The sequence below is a fragment of the Oncorhynchus tshawytscha genome, linkage group LG05 (genome assembly GCF_018296145.1).
Source record: "Oncorhynchus tshawytscha isolate Ot180627B linkage group LG05, Otsh_v2.0, whole genome shotgun sequence".
Taxonomy (NCBI): Eukaryota; Metazoa; Chordata; class Actinopteri; order Salmoniformes; family Salmonidae; genus Oncorhynchus; species Oncorhynchus tshawytscha.
Window position 1 is genome coordinate 21,084,348 of NC_056433.1, and position 8,163 is coordinate 21,092,510.

General features: G+C 42.7%; 1 pseudogene; it reads left to right on the plus strand.

Moving 5' to 3' along the window:
* The window catches only part of LOC112249858, a 42,617-nt pseudogene extending 34,676 nt beyond the window's left edge, over positions 1–7,941 (plus strand).
* Positions 7,942–8,163: the final 222 nt, after the last annotated feature.

The window sequence follows — 8,163 nt, forward strand, 5'->3', positions numbered from 1 at the left end:
ACACTTTTATTAATTACAAGTAAAGAGCAAATGATAGAACAAACGCTCCCATCCCCGTCACTTTCACAGCTTTGTTATCTATAATTAACTGTGTTTTAATTAGTGATGAGTCGCTCATCTGTGTGGACATCTAATGACAGGACAAATCAGCTTCCACCACTTAAATAGAACCAAACCTTTTAAATGCAACTCAAATATTGTTATTTCCCCCAGTGTTATAATCATTTTGCATGTATTATTTATCTTGTACAAAGTGCTCCATCATGACATCTGGCACTTTGTCCAGAAATCCAAAGGCAGGTTATTTACTGTTCAGTGGAGGCCTCACTCGGGAAAATTGTAAGCGCATTCTCTCCATCTCATCACTAGTTACAGTATTTAACTTTCCCTTGAAGCTCAAAGGATCCTCAGTGCCTTGGTGCTCTTTCATCCGAACTGGCCTCATAATGCTATCAACACACACTAATGTTTCCAGGGTCCACCGAGACCTCAATGTTGCCCATTATTTATTGATGGGAGCTTGCTTCAGTAACTTCAGTCCAGTCAATGATGGTCTGGCATTTCTAAGGCATTGGTGTTGATTTTTAAATCTTTGTTTTCATGTTTTTGTGGAGCTTAGTTTTATGGTTCCCTGAAACCTAGAGGCTAATAGCATACCATTATAACCTGTGAGACCCCTTCCCTTATGTGTGTTCCTTTATGTGTTCCTGTACAATTCTGTTAGCCAATAAGAAATAATACATGGTTGGCTTGGTAACATACTGTAGGTGTAGAGGTCAGTCCGTGTTTAATTGAGACCTGTAGGTGTTTTAGTCCTGACGTCTGGATCAATACCATATATGTTCAGAATGTATTCTTTCCCCGCTTCGCTTGCTTAACTCAGGCCAAACGAACACTGGAGTCTCTGTGTGAGATATGCTCATCAGAACGGAGCTGTACTCTTGGGCTGTAGCTCACAATGGACAGTGAATCATAGAGAAAGGGGAAAAAACTCTCCATCTCCCCCTCAGTCACACACTCTCCCATGCCCTGTTTTCTCCTTTCCTCTGTCAAGTTATTCCTCTCACAAAATGGTCCATCAGGGGAGCAGCTGTCATAGCCAGTGTGGTTTGACTCTCTTTCCCTCTCTTGTCATGGCTTGTGATTGACATCAACAATAGGCTCAGAGATTTGCTCAAGTTCAGGAGCTGCCATTGTGCGGAGCAGAGCCATTTTCTGGAGCCTTAACCCTGTGAGCTCCTCCACATCTCTCCCAGGCATTTCTCACAGGCTCATCTATCAAGAGGCAACAATGGCAGACAGGAGAGAGAAGTCATTCATCTCCATTAGATTGTAATTGCAATCAGGAAGTGGGGTTCGCTGACATTAATACGGAGAGGAGAGTAGTTTCCACAGAACTGCAGCAGTCAGTCTGGGTTTACTTCACTCTCATCAAGGTCATTTTCTCAATTAAAGCATGCATTGGTTTCTATGATGAATACAGATCGCTCGTCTGATCGTTTCTGCAGTGTATCACATAGAGGTGTGATTAGGGTTCGTGTCATTCCGCCAGATGAGCGAGCTTTGGCAAAGCCACATTCTCTTTGCTTTGCCGCAGTCATTGAATTTAAATTTTTATTCATGGCTGGGGAGCACGATTGTGTAAACCCCTGGTAATTTCCCGTCCCTTTATTGCCTGTTTTATAGCATCGGAGAGCGGCGTAAAGGCTGGCAGCCTGTCATCTGTGGACCAGCTGGGGATTCAGGCCTCTCTCAGGTACGCCGTCTGCATCCTCAAAGTCTAACTGAACCTTGCAGCTTTGTTTCAATCCCCCCAGTAAGCACCAGCCATTTTCTCAGAGAGGGTACTCAGCGACCAATAAACATAACTAAAATGATTACAGAATTATACGGTGATCAGTGGTATTACAGAGACATTCTAGAACAATAGGTCAACTTTCTATGAACTCCTTTAAGATATGTCATACTGTCTTTGGGCATTATGCTAATGAACAGAAGAGCATTAAAACAAGGCTCATTTGTGCTAATTATATACTTCCATTTTCCCTAATTGTTCTGATTGCACACCTCATAATTTGTTGAATAAATGAGTCAAAGTGTGATCTAGAATCCTGAATACGTACTTTGTGATGTCTTTGTGACATCGGCCACCATAAGATCAGTAGAGCCCTGTTGAATTTGTGTCAGTTTGTTTTTGTTTGTAGGTATGGGGGATATCTGAAGTTATTGAGCAATGAATTCGAGCAGGACCTTTGTCTTTTGGTGAAGCTTTGCCAAGAGCTCCTCTCTCAACAGTAGGGGCTAAACTCACATCGGAGCTTTGTATCCTTATCAGCTATCTATGTTTGACACCCGCACGAATCACAAAGGGACTGACTTAGCCTCCACAGACAATTCCAGGGTCAGTAAAGTGATAACTCTATTATTCTCCCTCAGAGGTAGAAGAGATATGTCTTTTTTCAAGGACTCATCATGAACACTCAGGCTTTTAGAAACTGACCTTTTCCTTAACAGAGTGACACCTGTAGTTCTGCCGAGACTCCTCTCTTTATTCCCTGGTAAGAACCTCTCATGGTTATGCTCTGTTTTAAATTCTGATTCATACTTCTCTGTTTAGCATCATGACTGGCCGCTTCCACTCCCCTGCAGTACGTGCCTGTCAATCACATTGAGAAGGCCCACTGGGTCCAGCCTCAGCCCCCTCAATCTGTAACCCCTCTCTCCTGCTGCCTACTGAGACTGACCTGTGGTGCGCTAGGTAAGATGCTGTGGTTGTTGTAGTGGACCTCTCCCTAACATTAGAGGGGGGCAGTCAGACAGGCCCAGATGTTGCACTTTGTTAGAGCTTCTCCTTGACACCCCCCACCAGACACTCTGCAGGGAGCCTAACCCTGCCACGACTGGTTTGACTCATGGCTGGAGAAATGGAAAGAGAGAGACACAATTTTCTGCATGTTTTTTCAAAAAGATAGCTTTAGAGTTAGATAAACTTGAATGTTTAGGCAAAGACATATACAGGATACTACCCTCCACAACATAACCTTCACTCCAAATCAAAACTCCAAACCTACTACCTGATTTTCGACAAAATTACCTGGAAAGATTCCTACTACCAAAGATTCCTATTTCCAAGCTATACAGCATATACTCTGGCAAACAAACAACATAAACCTGAAACACCATCCAACCTGGAACTGAGTGAGTAATGTTTAGTCTGAAGCTATTTTGAGAGCCAAGAAGAAAAATGCATTACAATGATATGTTTTACTTTATAAGGACTGAATGCTAAGTTAAGGCTACCAAGCTTGCTACGACAGAACAGATACAACTTCAATTAGCACTGAGGTCTGAAGTGAGAGGTGTCAAATCCTTTGAGCCCAAAAATGTCAGGAGATTCTCACAGCCTACCCCACCTAAATCCAGAGACCTTTGAAGCCCCCTCCTGCTGTTCAGAGACCATCCCCTGACATTTTCTGCTTGTTGCCATCTAATGCACATTCAAATGTCATACATCAACACTGCAGAGCTCTCCTTGTCCTCTGCCGTGCCCTGATTGTATTACTGCTGATGGTACCTGGAAATGTGCATGTGCACCCTGGCCCATCTAGTGTTGCTAACCCCAATTTTGACTTGTTCTCTGATATCTGCTTCACTGATTTCTGCTCTCTTAAAAGCCTGATTTCTTCACATTAATACTAGAAGTTTATTACCTAAAATGGATCAGTTGAAAGTGTGGGTTCACAGCTCCAATCCAGATGTGTTGGTCATTACTGAGACGTGGTTGAGGAAGAGTGTTTTGAACCCTGATGTTAGCCTTTCTGGTTATAACCTTTTTCTGCAAAATAGATCTTTCAAATGTGGTGGGTATTGCAATCTTTACCAAGGAAAACCTTCCCCAAGTCTGTCCCCAAACAATTTGATTTGCTGGTTTTACGCATTAAACTTTCAAATAGCTCTTTTTTGACTGTTGCTGGGTGTTATCGTCCTCCATCTGCACCGGCCTGTACCGTACCTGCCCTAAGCTCTCTCCTGGCCTCTTACACTAAGTCTGAATTTGTCCTGCTAGGTGACCTTAAACAGGGACATGCTTAAACCTCCTGACCAAGTCCTAAAGCAAGGGGACTCCCTAAATCTTTCTCAAATGATTACCAATCCCACAAGGTATGACTCCAAACACCCAGCAAAGGCTACTTGATGTCTCCTTGATGTTATTCTCATAAATAATCCTGATATGTATCAGTCTGGGGTTTTCTGTAACAACCTTAGTGATCACTGTTTTACAGCCTGTGTTCGTAATGGCTGCTCAATGAAATGACCTGTCCTGATTTGTAAGGGTGCTCTCGAGCGGCTAGATGTTCTTTACCATTCGGCCATCAGATTTGCTACCAATGCTCCTTATAGGACACATCATTGCACTCTATGCTCCTCTGTAAACTGTAAATCTGTATACCCGTCACAAGACCCACTGTTTGATGCTTATTTATAAAAACCCTCTTAGGTCTCACTCCCCCCTATCTGAGATATCTACTGCAGCCCTCATCCTCCACATACAACACCGGTTCTGCCAGTCACATTCTGTTAAAGGTCCCCAAAGCACACATCCCTGGGTCGCTCCTCTTTTCAGTTCGCTGCAGCTAGCGACTGGAACGAACTGCAACAAACACTCAAACTGGACAGTTTGATCTCCATCTCTCATTCAAAGACTCAATCATGGACACTCTTACAGACAGTTGTGGCTGCTTCGCGTGATGTATTGTCGTCTCTACCTTCTTGCCCTTTGTGCTGTTGCCCAATAATGTTTGTACAATGTTTTGTGCTGCTACCATGTTGTGCTACTGCCATGTTGTGTTGCTACCATGTTGTTGTCATGTTGTGTTGCTACCATGCTCCATGCTGCACTGTCATGTGTTGCTGCCATGCTATGTTGTTGTAGGTCTCTCTTTATGTAGTGTTGTGGTGTCGCCCTTGTCGTGGATGTGTGTTTTGTCCTATATTCTTATTTTTATTTTTATTCCCAGCCCATGTCCCCACTGGAGGCCTTTTGCCTTTTGGTAGGCCGTCATTGTGAATAAGAATTTGTTCTTAACTGACTTGCCTAGTTGAATAAAAAATTATAACCCTGCTCACGTCGGCCTTCCTCTGGCCCGCTAGGCTCCACGGATCGATGAGTCCAGCAGCCCACCCCTCGCTCTCCCAGGAAGGGACTGAATACCAAGAGGCCTCCAGTCTGACGAATAAAACTTAGTTGTCTCTGCTGTCTCTCCTCTGTCTCTCTCTGCCTTCCATTTGCATGCAGCTTAAGGAGTAATCAAGAAAGAGGATGTGAAAAGTATGTAAGGAGATAAACATTTCTTTCATTTGGTGGGACCTTCTACTGAATCCTGCTGCAATTGGATTATTATGAAATACTGTCGTTTGTATGGCTGTGCATTGGTAAGATGAGTTGCATTTTAATACTAAATATTCTCGCCCCAATTTATGCAACAATCATACACGTTTTGAGTTATGTTATCGTTTGTATCTTTGCAGACTAGGGATTCTTAATGCCCCATGTTTTCTTGATGGAAATGGTGAATATGATGAGATTATGGTGGCATAGTCATTACCATTGTCCCCATAAAATGTGGAAACGGCAATCTCTCTCTGCAGATGCTGGTGAATACTCTGAAGTTAATAGAGTTTCAGGGGTAAGAATATGTCTTGAAAATGGTAATGCTACCATGGACGAGTTTGCACAAATGATTATAGTTCTTCATAGCTCTGCCATCCGAGCAGCAGTGCATGCAAATCAGGATGTATGCAGACAGATGGGAGTATGCACACCATGTTGCCAATAAAGGAGAATTTCTAAACAGCGGTGGAATAAATCCTCTGTAAATTTGATGCGATTGATCCTGTCAATACCTCAGAAAACAGGGACAAGTAATTAAGTAGTAGTAGCAAATTGACTGTGTTCCCAGTGAACATACACACACACACACACACATACTGCATTCCTCGAAAGCATTCAGGCTCTGACAATTCTGTTGTTTTGAGGAAAATGAGGAGTGAAAATCAGACAAAGCAGCTGTCTGCCTGAATTTTCCCAGGTTTACCTATTAACCAACAGAGCTGGGCTTTAGGAGTTAAAGTTCTCTGCTCTGTACATTTTTGATTTCATTTGCCTTTTAGGTTCACCTCCACATGGAGATTGCTGAGTCTGGCATCTATCCAGTCTACTTATGTATAACACACTATGTAGAGATGCTGCTGAAGCCTGATATGCCACTGGTCTTCTCTACCTTCAGGATGTCTGGTTTTAGCCCCTCCCAGGTACAATATCACCCTATGTCCTTTCACTTTCCACTGTTTTCACAGGATTCTATTATAATCAAATGGATACCCTTAATTACTATTTTGACCTTGGTTTCAACCATTGAAATGGAATAGAAATGATTTTTCATGAAACAGTGTAATACGTTTTCTACAAGGTCACAGCCACACATATTCTCTATAAAGAAGCTCAGAACTGAGGTTACAGAATCCCTCTGCAGTTCGGCTTGCCACACTTGATTCCCTTGACGTAAACGTTCATGTCCGAACAAAGAGTTCACCTTGAAAGTCTTATTTTTGATCTCATCTTCTTTTGGCTCAGTGTTCCAGGCCGACTGTCATCTCGTATGTGTCAACAGGGACTGAGTATCTTAAGCTAAAGAGTTTACAGTATAGATTTAAAGTCCTTGGGTGCAAACTATTGCATCCACCTTCCCAATCACACCTCTATATATCAATCCAGTATGTTCTTGCCATGAATGAAATTATGACATAATACGTTTTGATAACATGACAAAGCAGGAATCACTAATGAAACTGACCTTCAGATGAGGTCACCTCCATCAGGAATGGCAATATATTATTGTGCACCTGCAGCTACATCATCTGGGGTTGCTAGGAGAGATATTCAGAGACTGTAAACATCACAGGCAGCTGGTGGCACCTTAATTCAGGAGGACAGGCTCATAGTAATGGCTGTAATGGAATAAATTGAATGGTCTCGACACATCAAACACATGGTTTCCTTGATTCAATTCACTTAATTCCAGTCATTACTATGAGCCATCCTCCCTTCACCAGCCTCCTGTGGTAAGCATACAGAGTAAATTGCAGTGTGGAGCGAGTGGGTGGAGGAGCTAGCAGAACAGTCTGGGACTGGCCTTAGCTCTGTCTGACTGAATAGTTCAAGTTGAATGTCACTTCTTTCCCTTCAAAATACTGTTATTGAGAAAAGACCTTGAAAAGACAGTTAGAAAGACCTATAAAGGGTGTCAAGTGTACTGTTGATTTTAAGGATGAATCTGTTCTTACAAAAACAAATTAGAAGTTGTCATTGTTTTAATTTAGGCAAGATAGGAGCTTGATTACAATACATTATGCATTGAAAATAATGATTGTCCTCTGTGTGGTTCAGTATCTTGGGTAGAGAAACAAGACAGTTAATTATGGGTAGAGTCAAGCTCTCCAGTTAATTTTGTAGCGCCAGTAGGTATAGCACATGATAGACGTCATACAACCACTCAGCATGCTCCACAACACCACTGTCTCAAAGCCTCAGTACTTATTTCTCCAAGTCATGTGGATTAGATTAAAACATTCATAACCCTTAATATCATCCCTTCATCTGTGTCATTTTCTGGTTTACATTCTTAGTGTGGGTAGGTGTTTTTCCAGATGTGTCTGCACTGGCTGTGCCAGTGTTTCTGGAACTACCTGGACTGGTCTGAGATCTGCCACTACGTGTCCACCTGTGTGGTGATGCGGCTGACCTACCAGGTGTACAAGTGTGTGGCCGTGCTGGAACACCTGCAGCACACGCAGACCCAGGACCTTCGGGTTTTCCTTAAGGTGAGTCTGGCTGGCTGTCAGTCACACTACCTGCGGCGCCGCAAAGCCCTGAAACACTGAGACACTCTCCATAGAGTACAGTCATATTCATACAGCTAGAGCTTGTGAATTTGTCCACGAGAGAAAACAATTGAGTCCCAGCTTCATCAACAGATTGTTAGTAGTTTGACTAAAATATTATATCATGGTCTTATCTGGAGATATTCTTGTGATGAATTGTAGCTTGCATTTAGCCTCAAATACAGCTAGACAGAAACATGCTTATGCAATTTCCTCATTGTC